Source organism: Balaenoptera musculus, chromosome 3 (genome assembly GCF_009873245.2).
Source record: "Balaenoptera musculus isolate JJ_BM4_2016_0621 chromosome 3, mBalMus1.pri.v3, whole genome shotgun sequence".
In the NCBI taxonomy this organism is placed as follows: domain Eukaryota; kingdom Metazoa; phylum Chordata; class Mammalia; order Artiodactyla; family Balaenopteridae; genus Balaenoptera; species Balaenoptera musculus.
In genome coordinates this window covers 15,532,228-15,549,282 of record NC_045787.1, presented here as the reverse complement: position 1 = coordinate 15,549,282, position 17,055 = coordinate 15,532,228, and positions in this window count along the sequence as shown.

The following is a 17,055-nucleotide window of genomic DNA, read 5'->3' as shown; positions in this document are numbered from 1 at the left end:
TAATTTGTTTAAGGTTATTTAAGTGAAAGCAAATAAGGCTTGGGTTTCAAACGCCCTGCTAGGATTCCTGACAGTCTCATCAAATCTACTAGGAAGAGTCCTATCAAATTATTCACAGTGTGCCTCATTATTTTCAAGGTCATTCATGCTTATCTAACAGGCATGCTTCCTGACAACAGACCAATCAGATATATGAGAATGAAAACAAGAAAAGAGCTCCAACAGATGTTTTAGATACAATCATTGATCCCAAATGTAAAACATTTTCCATGCATAAAATGTGGCACTGATCCAATACCTCCTCTGGTGAGCTCTAAAGTTGGTTAATCACACTAATTAGGTTCCACTTGATGACATTCATTTATGATCACCATCATGAGCACAATCATAAGAAGAATTTTCTACAGCTCATTAATGAATGTCTGTGTCATCACATCTTAGGAGGTTTTATTATTACCTTATATTCTTTTGGTTTGATGAAGCATTCCTTCTACTGAAAGAAGACCTTTCAAGAATACCTATGCTGCAAGCTAAGATGTTTTTAAACTATCGTTAGTGTCTCACAAATTTTCTTCTATTCCAAAATTACAATTTGATTTCCTAGGTAACAACATATTTTTTCTTCTTTTTCTTCTTTGGTGTTTCCCTTAGGCCTGCTACTAAAAAAACATGCTTCCATATTAAGGATGATTTCTTATGACAACAGTGAATGTTTATATTTTCTAATGGTGATATAGACAATATGATATGCATCAGATCCCCTGGAGAAATTTTAAAACATACATACAGATGCCTTGTTTAACATGACTAGAAACGGGCCTTTGAGGATCTGTGTAGTTCTTAAAAATTCAAAATATGAGTAACCTCCCATATAATGATATGACCTGGCATCTTGTCTGTCTTGCTGTTTGCTGAATTTAGTAATTCCAGAAATACCTGTTTTATGCTTTCTCTGTTCTGTGTGCTTGGGATATTTCAGACAATGATCTGCTCTCAGGGAGCTTAAATTATAATAGAAAAAGACATAAAAACATAAAACACAATAAGCAAATCATATAAAATACTGCAATATATGTGATCCTCTCTTCAGAAAATATATAGCATTAAAAAATTAGCAATAACAAACTTGCACAATTTTCACTGGCACATCTACACATACAACTTATTATGAAGCACTTTGCCTATATTGGACGCATGCAAAATTTTATACATATGGAATTCTATATCACATTAACAATCTATATCACAGTTTACAAGCTCAGATATTTTTTGTGCACACACATACAATCATAAAATCTTGTACTAAAATTTAATAATAAAAGTATTAAGGTATTGTGATACACATACAGAAATTGAATTATTTCTCCTAGCATGAAATTAAAAAAAAAACCCAACTCTGCAGAATTGGATTAACAAGTGCCATCCTGAAGTTACAATCCTGATCCTTCAAATAGCTATACATGTATGTCATGTTTAATTAATGACCCGACTTTACAGATTGCATCGTCATTTGCTGAGCTCTAGGGCAATCCTTTAAGACAAGTACCTTTTGAGTTTGTTCCTCCCTAGTGTTTTTTAAGCTTAATGAGTAGTTTGAACCCATGTTGAAAGTATCAAGGGGTATGTGGGAATTTTGAGTAAACCTATCTCCTGGAAGCAAATAAAATACCACAAATTGGAAAGTTTTGTTAAGGTAAACCTCATAATGAAGGATAATAAAATGAATTCTAGAAAATGGTACAACATTATCAAAAGTAAAAGACTTGAGAGCATTTTTGTGATCATGTTTTTTAGAATTGCTAAAGTATGGAATACAACGAATAAGAGATGAAAGAAGAGGCAATGTTCAGATCATGAAGAATTTCTACACCCTACAAAGCAGGTTTTTTTTTTCCCTTTAAGTGCTGAAATAGAAAATCATTCAATATGCTGAACAAGTCTACAGCTTTTGGACTTTAATGCTGTAAAGCTCTTCCTGGTGGCATGTAACAATTAGAATTGTAATGGTTGGCTACAGTGGTGTTAAGTAGTTCTAAACCTCATCCACAGCTGTAGATTCCTATGCAGAAAGGGAAGAGATAGGTTTCTTATAAGTCTCTCCTTTGTGATAAGATGGTGGGATAGAGTAGCGTTCTCAAAATGTTGCCTGCAGATCTTTGGGAGTTCCACTAGACATGTTCAGGTATTCTGTTGGGTCAAAACTAATTCAAAATGCTGTTACTTTGTCCATTTGACTCTCATGCTGTCCATTGAGTTTCCCAGAGACTACATTACATGGGTTGACATTATTACTCTGGCAGGTAGTAGAATGTGTACTTGGGTACCAGCTTTTTTGTATTTAAATTTTTTATGTTTTAATATATATTATGTTATCTACTGATCTTGCATCAATTTTGTTCTCAGTACTCCTTTTTATATATTAAAATATTGAGGATCCCAAAATAATTGAGAACAATTAGAATAGAAGATTGTAATTGCTAGACCAGTAGATAAAGAAATAGGGATAGATGGATACATAGATAGAATTTGTTTTCTTCCCTATGTGCATAGCCATCCCATCTTCTGGTAACAGAAACTCTAGCCTGTAGTTTAAATAGGCATACTGTTACCAAGTCCAAGCTCGCACTGTACAACAGGCCAATAAATCAAGAGAAGAGGTGTTGAGGCAAGGAAAAGCGACTTTATTTGCAAAGTCAGCAGACCGAGAAGATGGTGGACTAGTGTCCCAAGGAAACATCTTGCCTGGGTTTCGATGCTACTTTCTTTTATAGAACAAAGAGGGGGAGGTGAGGAGGCAAAGTATAAAAAGGCCATAAGTCATTGCAAATATTTCCTTGGTTCTGGAGAGGATGTGTTAATTTCTCCTTTCCTGTAGCCATTCATAGGTGGATCTGGTCAGAATGTTTCCTGTGAGCTAAACAAAGGTATTTTAGCTTAAGGCTCAGGCATGGGAAACAGGGTTCCCGGACATGAACCATTATGTATACTTTAAGCTACAGGCAACATCATTTTAGTGATTAACTTGTAGCAAAAGCAATAGAATACAAAGATTAAAGAAAAAGACACAGATACAATATGGAGTGAGATTTGTTCTTCCCTATTACAATACCTCATACTCTCCTGCCATAAAGTGGAGCATTTGGCCCTGCCTCGCAGATCAGAGAGCAGCCGATTCCTGACCATACAATGGTTTAAGTTTGGGATCTGACTCAAGTTAGGCCTACCAAAGCCCTTTATCAGAATTTTGCTACTGCTGTTGGAAAGGCCTGTGTTCCAGAATCTGTGACAAATATGTGTGTCTGAACAAACAGACAAGAAACTTGCTGTAAGATAGAGACATCCTTACTGAGAAAGAAACTAACAAATAGGAAGATCTGGCTCAGAGATGAAGAGGTTAGAACTCAGGTGTCGTGATTTGAACTCCTACAATCATATTCACCAAATCTATAAATTAAAAAAAAGTGTATCATTTGTTTGTTTAAACTACTCTGAGTTAGATTTGAATTACTTGTGAATAAAATAACCCTGATAAATATAACTTGATTATTTAAATATTATAGATCTTTGGATATTTTATTTTTGAACACGTAATGCTCAGCAAACTTCACACATTAAGATCAATTAATTTCTCAAACTACTCTATTTAATGTCAAATTAATATCCTGATTTAAAAAAATAAGCAAACTGAGTCATACAGTCATAGAGTAGGTCATTTTCTGCATAGTCATATTAAAACACAGGATTTTCTCTAGAAACCTTGGTCTTGTTCACTGGCTGAAATTCCTTCTGATCTTGCAGAGGCAGCACTTAGTGGTGGCTTGAGGTGAGATCTTAGTTCTCTGCCCAGGATTTGGACCTGGGTAGCCTGAATGAAAACCAGGAATCCTAGCCGCTAGTGCACCAGGGGCTAGAGGATAGAAGAACAATTCCCCTGGCCCTTGCTCCCGTTGAAAAATGCATTTCTCAAGGAGGCACCAACTGTAAAATGATTATTATTAGAGACACAACACAGTAAGTGGGAGAGCACAGAGAGAAACAGTTTGTTTAGTTAAGACAGAAGCAAGGCAGAGATGCACACCCAGAGAGAAAGGGTGCCGGCATCCTCCCTAATGAGGAGGAGCACAGGAAATGGGTGGTTAGATCATTTACATAGGGCAGTTCTTCCGGGTCTTTGTTTACCTTTGGCCAATTATCTGGTTTCTTTTTCCATGCCTGACCTGCCCTAGGACGCTCCCAACATGCACGCGCAACTTTTTTTCCAAGATGGATTCCAGCCCAGAGGCCTATAAGTGGCCTTGGCATCACCTATTATGGGCTGGTACCCCCTCCTTTTTGACCCCCAAGGAGCCTTTCTGCTCATGTGCAATGTCTCCCTTGCCCCAAGGATGGGAAATATGTGACCTCTTGATCTTTTACTCCAACAGGGTTTAGCCCCCTGCCATGACTGTTATCCTAAAGTGTCCTCAGGAGACAAAGCCTGTCTATTTACCCTGTTTCTGTTGTAATTTCTATTTCGAAGAGCAAACAGGAGGCAGGTTGTAAATATCTAACCTGGAGCCCACCTATCTCCTGTCTCAGTAAATGCAAACAGGAGGCTAGTTGTAAGTGTCCGGCCTGAAGCCCATCTTTTTCTTCCCCCAAGAAATATAAACAGGAGGCCAGTTGTAAATGCCTAGACTGGAGCCAATCTATCTCCTGTCTCACTTCCATTTCATACATTAAATTATGGAAAATAAAATTTAATAAATAAAGTATAAAGTGTTGGGAATACATCCAAAGCCTCCTTGTTTATGCAGCACTGAGAATATTCTGCTGCAAAGGTCATGTATTCAATTCATTTTCCAAGTTCAGAGCATGTGAATCTGGTTGTTTTCTACAAGAAGACATCACAGTCAGTATCATGTAACTTTGTTTAAGACTTAAAGGAGAATTATAAATCTCATCCCGGTGTGTCTAGGAAGAGAATGAAAGTAGTCATTTTCTGAGCAAGTAAGTTCAAATGATCCCATAAAAATTATTATTAAGTTTTTTCCTTAAAGATGCAAACACCTTTTTTGCCTCTGATCTAAATTTTTTTTCCACAATAGATGTAATCTCAGGGCAGTATTTGTGTTATTTCCATCTCTGTGTATAGAGAAGGAAAACAATGGCTTAACCTACTTTTCCTTCAGCAGGGAAGAAAATGACAACAGTCTCAACAGAGGCTACCCTCTAAGAAAGAATATTTGACTGGTTCCAAAAGATTCACGGAAATTGTTTTTCTAAGAAGTCCCACAATTAAACTTTCACATCGAATATCATCAACAATATGCTGTAAGCATTTACTCCACTCTAATTCAGGGGTTTTCGGTTTCCCCTCTAATTTCTTAAAAATATCAGCAATAATTTTCCTATAAATCCATGACTAGTTCAGTCATGCTTAAATGGAGGGGGTAGGTCAAGGGAGGCAACTGGGCAGACCACTTGAAATTCAAACTCTCCTGTGTTTTTGTAAACATCCAGAGGGACACAATTAATGTGACTTCAATACTAGTTGTACTATTGATTTGATTTATTTAGCAAATGTATTTATTTGCCTTTATTCAAGAGAATTTCTACTTCTGAGAAATAATGTCAAATGAATAAATTTATAATATATGAGCATTTGATTACTTAAGAGCAAATGGAGGCCAGGGTGAATATGAGGAAAGTCAGTTGCTCAGAGGAATATGTGTCTTTTTTAATGGCGTTAACCAGGAGGAATAAAAGCAACATCCAAACCCAGAAAAATGTTCTTTTTGGCCTCAACATTTAGGCTGCCAACCAGCTTCCCAATTACTTCCAACTGAGGTAGTGACATCTGTCTGCCAGAAATGTACAAAAACAATCACGTTTCTTTATCTGAATACCTGTCAGGATGAAATGGTCATTAAGGAAAGCTGTCTACCCTTCATCCCGTGATCCAGGATTGTGTGCACATCTTAGAAACCAGTGTGCAACTCATTGTGAATCATGAGTCCTGATTGAGATTCTCTTCTAATCCTCTAAATTTATTCAATTTTATTCAAATTCCAAAATGAAACAAATTTCCTTTTTAAAAATTTATTTACTGGAGTACAGTTGATTTACAGTGATGTGTTAATTTCTGCTGTACAGCAAAGTGACTCAGTTATACACACATATATATTCTTTTTCATATTCTTTTCCATTATGGTTTACCACAGGATATTGAATATATCGATGGTTTCCTGTGCAATACAGTAGGACCTTGTTGTTTATCAATTCTAGATATAATGAAACAAATTTCCTTTGTGTGTGTGTGGTGGGGGGTGAAGGAGGGGTGACAAAGTACAGAATTCATTTGTGCACTATCATTTTACATATGTGCCTCTTGAGTTTATTTCTTTATTTCATTTATTAACTTGTTAATTTAATGAATACTTGAGTGTCTACTATTTGCAAGGCATGGCTCCAGTTCCTATGGATAGAGATGAAAGTACAAGAGATAATAGAACTTTACTCATAGAGCTAGCTAGCTATTTTCAGCCATACTTATTTTAGGTTGTGAATTCTATGTCCTTAAAGAATTCATTAGAGGAAGAAGAATTTTGAAATCGAGATTTTCATTTTTGATTTACCACAGACATTTTCTTCTCATTGTTTTTGCCAAGTCTATTAACTTTTCCAGAGCCAAAATATACAAAACTTACAATCAAGCACTATTTTTCTTTATACTCAGAACTATTTAAATCCAGTCAATAAAGAGACAAAATAAGTATTTGTTTTGAATGGATTAAAAAAATGACAAAGCACAGGTGTAGCGTTAAGCATGCATATATATCAAATGATAGGTTTTCTGTCTTGCAATGCTTCAGAATCACCTGAGTATCTGACTTTTAAAAAGCTCCTTAGAAAATTCCAATCTGCAGCAAAAATTGAGAACTGCTAAAAACTTTCAGCGTCTATGGGGATATGCAGAAAGTAACATACAGTTAGAGACTTTTGCAACGTGGAAACAATAATATGTCCAAGAAAAATCATTAAATTGAGGAAAGAAAAAGGAAATTTGTGGGAAAGTGCTGCTATAGTCATCTTTTTCAGGTGTTATTCAGCTCATAGTGTCCAAAATAAATACACAGTGTTTACAGGCAGTTCTCAGCACTGGCTCTCAAATTTGTTTATATGTTAGATTACCTAGGCTTTAAACATGACTGATATCTTTATCTTACCCTCTAAGATTCTGAATTATTTATTCTGGGATAGAGCTTAGGCATCAGTCATTTAAAGCTCTGCTCAGGTGATTTCTTTTTACATTTTAAACCACAGAATTTGATAACAGTGACTACAAAAATTAGCGTGCATTTCAAATAAGTGTTGTTAGCAGAAATAGGTAGACATCTGGATCCATAAGTCAATGCTTACAAAGTGGATTTATAATAAATCATCACTTCAGGTAAAAATACTGGGACATTAAAATTCTTAAAATAAGACATGGATTTTTCCTACATTCTTACATTTGAAAAGGCAATTTGAGCACAACTATAAACATATATACATACATATTAATATTTACAAATTATTAACAAATAAGTCCTGAAAGCTTTAAAATTATAAGATCAAGAAATTTATTTTAAAATTATTGAAGAGAGATTGCTTTACCATTGACACCCAGGATTCTCTAAACAACAATCATTTCCTGATAGGATTAAGTTATTACACTAAAATTTGTTTTATGCAATGGATTAGCTGCATTAGTCCACACTTTACATGTTGTGATTATGCAAAATTAATTGATAATTTTTTATATAATCATGAGTTATCTTCTGCATAATCATATTATCTTCATGTGTTAGACAGAAAATGAACAGCTATCTATCTAGTTCTTCAACCAATACAATAATTATCTCTCTGTGGCAGGTCACCATTTCATCTGTTTAACTTCAAAAGGAATTATTCATGCAAAAACTACAGTGTTTTGTTTTAATAGTATAAATGATGAAGTCAGTATATTTTATGAAATTAATCACAAATAAAGTAGATTGGCAAACCATGATCCAAAATTATGTGGTCATGCTTACCACACATGATTTTTATGTGTGACTTGTGAGAAAAACATATATCGACAAATAGCTATAAAATGTGTATATGTATAATTTATTCTCTTCCATGCATAATCTAACTACAGAGAAAAGGAGATACAAATTAAAATAGAAAATTCATCACATATGATGAACACATAAGAATCTCCTTCCATCTGGGTTTTTCTGAAAAGGAAGAATTTTTAAAGTTATGAATGCTTTAATAACACGATAGGAATACTTATATGGTTTATCCTCTTGCAATAAAATCATACTTCAGCAGTCTCAAGTTCTGCCTATTGCCAAAGTTAGAAGGATCTTATAATTTTTTTAGAATAATGCTTTATAGAATTACCTTTGCAAATATTTATCTTGGTTTTGCAACGTGGAGTTTCAGTTTTAGAACCTACCTTCTGATCCTGCACCTTGAAATTCAGTTTGTTGCGAAAATAGTGAGCTGACTGGCTAAAGACGACTTTCTACACTGTACACTCCAACCACACAGTTCTGAATTTTTATTTTTATTTTTCCTCATGCCATGAGAGAGTTCATTCTGAATGAGACTAGTAAACATACTTCCTCAGGTATCAAACTGGAAAAAAAAAATGGAAAGAAAGAAACATTCTCAAATTTGATTACATTTTATTCTCAACAGTCTGGTTGGAAGTTTCATTGCTTGCCTATACCAATGGTAGCTGAGGGCTGTGTTTGCTGGCTGGGCTAGGGAAGAAGGGAATCATCTCCACTGTCCTAAGCAAGTGGACACATGTCTTGAGAGGGTGCTGTTACTCACTACTACACATGAATGTTGTTAACCCTCATGTACTCTTGGCTTATTTCCCACAAACCAAATCTCTGTTAAGAAACACACTGTACACTCTTATATCAGATATCTGGTGATATCTCTGCAAAAGTCCATGTCGAGACCCCACAATCTGCCATAGAGTTTTCATATTTCAAAAAAAAAATAATAGTCATTTTAAGAAGTAGTTCTTTCTTACACAGATGGAGAGAAGCTTCTTCCCTCTCACCTAGTTTCTGAAGCTCACATTCTGGCAGAACCCTACTGGAATCCTAAACAGAGGAGCTCTGAATATAGAAAACCTGGAGCTGAAATTCATCAGGCCTGTCTCTTCCCATGTAAGAAACAAATTTGTGCAACTCACCCTGTCTAAGGCTAACATTGACCCGATGATGCAGTTTTCTGAGACTTCGATCTACAGTCAGGTGTGCTTTATTTCCTAGACCTGTTTTGCATTGGGTGTGGGTGGGAGAGAGAGAAATAGAACTAGAGCAAGAATGAATGCTTTAAACTTGTAAATATCTCAAAAGTGAATCTAATGGAAAATCAGTTTTCTGATTCTTTATCACATGGGTACACCTTTTGGTCTATAAAATACATCAAGTGTCTTTGAGTTGATTAAAGATTATATCTAACACTTTCTATCTTCATTCTTACAATATGCATTTACAGCATCATATTATGTTTTTTCTAATCTGAAATTGCTTTCATTTATCATTCAGTCAGTCCTCAAATGCCATCAACAGCATCAAGCAGACATATGTGCACATAATAGACTCGTCCCTGAATTCTCAGTTCACGTTCTCTTAACCTACAGGCCGTGTTCTCTTAAGACATGATTATGGAGTGGTATCCCTCAGACCAAAGAAATAAATGTTCACGACATTTCCCAGGTACTATCAGCTAATCATTTATTTTTCTACACTGATCATCTCAAAAGGGACAGGGATTTCTTATGGTACTTACGGCTGAGTCATAAGTATTGGAAAACCCAGAAATATATTTTAAGAAAAAATTTCTTGCTTCCCACATGCAGTTTTTCAGGTCACAGCCATAAAATTAGCAGAGGCTTTCTTTTCGATATCTTAGTTCAACCCCATTGGATGACATAAAAATAACTTCTACAGAGTTGATGCTATAAGTGTATCAATTTTACCTTAACTGACATGGGAGTTTTTGGCATTCAGAAATATATTGTAAATGCATGGCATAAAGAGCAAACTCTCAAATAGAGAATACAATTTAACCATTATTTTTAAAAAAAATTCTCTACCCAATTTGTAAAAATGGAGGCTAAATAGAGGAAGTATGAAAGAAAATAGTCTTTTCTTAACAAGTATAATTTACTGACATTCTCCACTGAATAAAAAAAAAAAATATTCACAGAATATATACTGATTTAACAGGTAGGGTGAAAGGATTATCAGGAGTAAATCTGTTATCTATCTATCTATCCCATCTTTATTTATCTGTCAATATATTTTATTCATGTTTTTAATAGTATAGTTTATGTCCTCTTTTGGGGGTACTTCTGAGTTAAAGGAAGGGTGGTGAAAGAACTTGATCATTGATAGATGCTGTCACTTTTACAGATGGTCAACTTATTAAATCAATTATTAATTTTAATGTTTGGTAGACAATCCCAAGTCTGCATAATTATACACTCATGGTCATAATAAACACACACACATATACACTCATGGATAATGTTGAAGTACATAAAATTATATCTAGTCATCTACTGAGTTTTTTTAAACTGAGATGTTTAATATTTACTTTTTATATCCTCAATGTGTAACTGGGTGTGGGTGCTTTTGTTCTCTCATCATCCTATTTCGTATGAGATTGGCTCTTTTAGGAAGAATACTCACCTCTTCAGCTCAATGGAATGTATTTTTATTATTAGTTTGATTTTGTTCTTTAACTTGAACTGGCAAATCTCTCTTCATGGAGCCTGTTGACCTCCCCTCTTAAGTTTCTCAACACCCAGGACATTACCCAAATATCACCTTTGTTACCTTTTTAATGAAACATACCACATCCTGTTATTTAAAATAAAAACTGCCCTCTCTCTTCTTATGCTCAAGCCTCTTTCAGCTCTACTACTTCTTCTTCACGCTCTAACTTTTTATATAGTTTACTGCTTTAGTGTGTCTATTGTTGTCTGACTACTCACATTATTTCATAAGCTCCTTCAGAATAAGGTCCCTTGTCTTTAGATGCATTGGAACAATTTCTGGCACCTAGCAGGCACTTCATAAATACCTGTTGAATGAATGAAAAAACATTGAAATTTTTATGTCTTTCCTCTATGAGTCAACTTTTCTCCCGTATTTCCTTTGCATTATGTTCCAAATTTATCTTTTTGGCCTTTAGTTCCCTACTTCAGTCATGAGGTATAGCTCTTTTGATTTTTCTATCATTGTTTGTTTCACGATTAAATATACAAAATGACATTGTTAGGTTCCTAGAATTCTATTTCTCATGACTGCTTTTCATTAGTATCGACATAGTATGCTTTCAAATGTCTCTGTTCATATGAATTATATTGATCTTAAGTGTGCTTCTGTTTTGCATATTACCTCATTATTTCTCTGGATTTACTTTTCTGCTTGTAGTGTTGTGTTTGTTTTTTTGTTTATTTTTGTCTTTTACTTTATTCAAGTATTTCTTTAGTATTTGTTCATCTTTGTTATCTGTCCATATACAGATAAAGTAGATGAACAAAGATAGAAACTATGGAAAATGTTTACAAGTCCACCTGAAGATTCAGGTTAGACAGTGAATATAGATTCTGCTGACAGCACGCCTAGGGGAAGAATGTGCAGCCAGGTAGAGTGTGCAAATTGCTACTGTCTACTTGACACTGTGCCTGCTCCCTGGGTAACTCCAAGAAATCGTGGATATTGATCCATTCTCTGGTGCCAAAAATCTTATTGTTCACCGTGAAGAACAAAAGAGAGCCCATTACTCAATGTTTAACACGTATGTAGAAAGTGTTCAATAAATATCTGTTGAATTAATTCTTCATGCTTTAATATCCCAACTATGAGTTGTCCAGCTACTGATATGACACCTTCCTGACCCTACAGTACTATCAGTGAGTTCTGTGAACTGATGTTTCTATAGATTCAAAAAGGAGCCTTTATCAGTTATTAACATTTTAACATTTATCGCTTAGGGCCAAATCAATTCACTTGGGTCTGGCTTTGCTCTACCAGAAATGATTTTTAAAATTAGCATCTAGAAAACCATAAAATGAGCTGTCATGAACCAAGATTAAATTTTTGTTTTGTGAGGGATCTAGTTAATCATTTAATAAATTATGTTCAGTAAAACATAACTTATGGAAATGTGAAATTCTCACAGGTGAACTTGTTTAATCATAAAAGTCATCAGAGTAAAACAATGGCAAGATCTTTTAAGCAAAGAAACTTTGTTTCCACTTAGGTTTTGATCCTACTCTTTGTTAAGGGAAAGTCTACCTCAGTGTTATGATTTGAAGATTCTCTTTTTGTCAATGTTATTGTTGTTTCCTTGACTGGTTACTGCCACAGAACTGGGTTGTTACCATGTGTGTTAGTTTTCTAGAGGTGCTGTAACAAAGCACCACAAATTTGGTGACTTAAACAGCATAAATTTTTGGTCTCAGTGTTCAGGAGTTTAAAACTTCAAAAAAAAATTGATATATTGGTTGTGATGCTTTCTTCTGAGAGCTATGAGGGAAGATTCTGTTCCAGGCCTCTCTCCTTGGTTTGGGACAGATGCGTTCTCCCTGTGTCTTCACATCAGCTTCCTTTATGCATGTCTGTCTCTGTGTCCAAATTTCCCCTTTTTGTAAAGATACCAATGACATTGGATTAGGACCTACCTTAATGACCTCAGCCTAACTAATTATATCTGCAGAGACCAAATTTCCAACTAAGTTCACATTCTGAGATTCAAGGAGTCAGCACTTCAACATATGAATTTTGAGGGGATACAATGCAGCCCATAATACAAGTGAATGTATAAATCTCTAGTCCTCCAGTGCTTTGGAATGCAACTGTACCATCCTCCTAATCCCCTCATTTATGAGTAAAAAACATTCTGGGCACATATTCAGCCTACATAAACATGAGGGTTGAGTTTTAACATTTTTGAAAGTTTCTGCGACTGGGTAAGTAAGTTACTTTTGGATGAAGTAACAGGAACCCTGTCGTGTCTGTCTGTTTCAGCAATAGTCCCCAGTCTAACATTCTCTGGCAGTACAGTTGGTATTTTCCTCTAACATTTTGATTTCTGTGACTTATCTCTCAGGTGGTTCTGAACACAGAAGGGGAAGAAAGTATATGAATGTTATCAATCTAGAACTCAGTATCAATCATCTAACAAGTCAGGTTTTTTCCTTTATTTTCAATTGTTATTAAGTTTGTCCTACTTCCTATGCAACATACATTAAGCCAGTGCTTATCAGACAGGGGTTAGTAAATAGTCTTTTATTTTTTATTTTTTCCTTTTTAATCACTTCCTACCATACACTCTGCCTCCTGAATTCACTTTCATTTAACTATACTTACATTTTATGATCTGTTTCTTCTGTCCTCTCTATGAGAAGCTCATTCACCTCATTGCTTTTGGTGAGAGGGTAATTACTAGCTGAGCGCCACTAGGAAGATTCTCCTCCTCATAAGAAAAGACATCTTTTCTGAGAGTTGTAAGATGCTCGGGGAATTTAAGTGTTCAGTCCCAGATGAGGGCTATACCCTATGCCTCGCATCTTATGGGGAATCATGACATGTATTAGAATAGCAGTAGTTTTAATAGATCTTACCGTGAAGAAACCAATCTAATGTTGCTTAATCTAGAAGTTTACAAATATTTTTCACAGCAGGAGATTTTGTATGTTTATTTATTTGTCTGTTTGCCCCTAAAACGTTATCTTGTCCTACCTCAGGGATTTTGTTCTGACTTGTCCTGGCTTCATTCTTCATTGTAGTAGTTATCAATTTATTGTTACTTTTCTTTTAGTTTAGCAACCTTTCTCACTACTCTAAATTCTACAAGAGCAGAACATTACCTGTTGAGTTTTTTTGTTTTATCACCATTATTTAGGAATTTGTTTTCCTATAGCAAATATTGACATTAATGAATCAATCTTAAAGAATGAGTGTTTCATGGAGAATTCATTACCTAATGTTTCTCTGTCTTCTTTATTTTTATATTCTAAACTACTACTATATTGTATCTGATTCAGTATTTAAAACCATATTTCACACTATCCAAAGCTATCTTATAGAGAAAAGTCTATTTTCTATTTTATTTTCTATGCCTCCTTTTCTACTAATACGTACAGTTATATCATACGTCTGAATAATAAAATCTACAGTTATAATAAGTCAGAAGTTTCCTATTACATAATGTATACTAAGAAAAATGATTAAGAATGCTTTCTGGCCAAATTTTTTATTGGTAATATTTCAAAATTAAAAGAAACTGTTTTTGTTTTTAGGTCTTTTTTTCCTCATTTCTTCTTTGCCAGTGCCATTTTAGAAAGTTCTAGCAGAAACTTCAGCCATTCTATTTCATGAACCTGGCCGACTTCTCATCCAGTCTGAACAAAATAATGATTTTCCAGATCAGATTAAGCTGCATTTTTAATAGTGGATGGTGGTCTTAAACCAGGAATGGGATTACTGGGCCATCTGTACATGTTATGAGGTCTGGCTCTACTCAAAATGTTGTCCTCTCTTGGTTTGCTTCTACAAGTCATATGCCAGACAGTTAAATGGCTTTCAGCTGAGCAATCTACAGGCCCTCTTTCCTATAAAATGTCTCACTTCATATCTGAGCACAACCAGTGCTTACTCCTCTCAGTTAAGACTCTGGTGTTGTTCTATAATACTATAGTTTCTGATAGAGTTTCTCCAGAAAATTCCATGTTTGTGCTAATCATAAAACTTTACTATTTCTACCTAGGAGAAAGGTAAGTCTTGCAAGGCTTTCCTCTCTATGTATTTAATAACAACTCCTTTAAAAAAAATCTTGCTTTTCACAGAAGCATGAAAAGAGAGGTATTGAATATTTTGTAGATTGTTTTCAAAGTAAATGTCACTATATTTAAGGTGGTTACCAAGCCTCCTTCTTCCAACATTTTCAATAGTGCTTTTTTGCACATAAATACATTTCTATGTTTTTGTCCATTATAGAGTCTAAAACTTCATGTCATAACAGGAGGGCAATTTGGATATAGAGGAGGAATGTGGTGCTCTGATTTGCTTCACAGAACTTTGTTTTACCTCATTTGGGCAGATTTTGTTTTACTGTGCAAAACACTCTTCCATTATAGATTTTGTCCAGTTTACAAAAATAAATAGAAAAGAAAGAGTGATATATTTTCTTCTACTCAGAATAGAAAATTCAGCGGCTTTCATTTCTCTTATCCTTACTAGAAGTTCCATTTTGAAAATTATTTTTCTGAGAAAGTCTGTGTGCTCTGAGCAAAGATAAATCAGTTCGATTTTAAAGTATTGAAGTTTTGATATGTTGTTTGCAAGATACTTTCTCATAATTAGTGTTACTTGAGATGGAATTTTAGCAGAAGTAAAGGTTAATACTGGATTAACTCTCTCAATTACTTTCTCATATATCTGCCTCTAAAATTCTTTTACATTGAAATATGCTCTGATGCGCATTTGCACAAGAGCTCTTTTCTGTCTTTCATCTGATTTCTGTTACCAACACTCTTAATAAATGCTCAGATCCTTGAGATCATATAAGGCAGTCTTTTCTGTGTATAATGTCTGTAATGCATTCTCGTTTTATATTTTGTAATGGGAGAAAAAAATGAGAGAGTTGGTATAAATTAGAAGATTGTAATTCATATGATTTGTGAGAAAGTAGCTCTGCTTAACAGAGAAACTTACAATATATTTGTAGATATAATAAGTTCTAAATCATAATATACAATATGCATCTGCTCAGGATGCCATAATAAAATATCACAGACTGGGTAGCTTAAACAACAGAAATTCTTTTCTCACAGTTCTGAAGCCTGGGAAGTCCAAGGTCAAGGTGCTGGCAAGGTAGATTTTATTCTTAAGCCTCTTCTCTTGGCTTGCAGGCAGGTACCAGCTTGCTCTGTGATCACATGACCTCTTCTTCTTCATGTGGGAGGCAAGAAAAAGCTCTTTGGTGTCTTTTCTTATAAAGACACTAATCCCATAGGACAAGGGCACTAACCTCATGACCTCATCTAACCCTCAGTACATTTCAAAGGCCCCATCTCTAAATACTATTACACTGGGGGTTAGGAGTTCAACATATGAATATTTGAGGAATACAAACATTCAGTCCATAACACACAATATCAACATTTTAGTAATTTATTAAGTCAGAGCTTAAGACCTTTATTTCCTGTAAGTTTTAATGAATGTTTGGTGAATGTGTGTGTCATCTGGATGTTTTGGAAAGCAGATATAGAAATGGAGTTAAGAGTCCACACAGTTTATCAGGGGTTAATTTCAGTGAGAGATAAAAGAAGGAAGGAGAACTTGGCAGGGACATCCTTCCTACCAAGATATATATCTGACACATGAGAAAGAGTGAAGTAAGAAAGATTGGGCAGATAGAATATCAGACTGCAATCTAGATCTGACACAGTTATTCCAACGGGGAGGTGTAGAGGAAAGATTGTCTGTCAAATGAGTCCTGCACTGGACAGAAATAGCTAGTCCATAGTATACTTACATTGTCACTTATTGGCTCAGGCTTTCTGAAAGAGCATGATCTCTTTTCAAAAGCTAAGGCAGATCCTGAAGACACTGAGGCTGCAGGCTGGCAGTTAACTGTACTACTTTGATGAGGATCCAAGTGGCGCATCTTCATGGTTGCCACAGTCTCTCTCTTGTGCCATGTGGACTAACTTCTACAAATATGTTGATGGAACAATTTTTCTTGAGTTCTAGTGGACTTTTCCTTTTGAAGAAAATGTAGAAGAGGAAATTTAATAGCATAAATTCAGCTCCAGTTGTTCTTGGTTTCACACTGGTACTCATCACCCACTATCCATTCCAAGTCTGTTGACCTCAGCTAGAACATCTATTGGATCCACTGGCTTACTTGGTGGTAAGATCCAAACTCGCCTTCCTGAAGGAGAAGAGCCTCTGATAAACATTCCTTTCTTGGTATGTTTTGCTTCGCTCGTCCATTCACAGT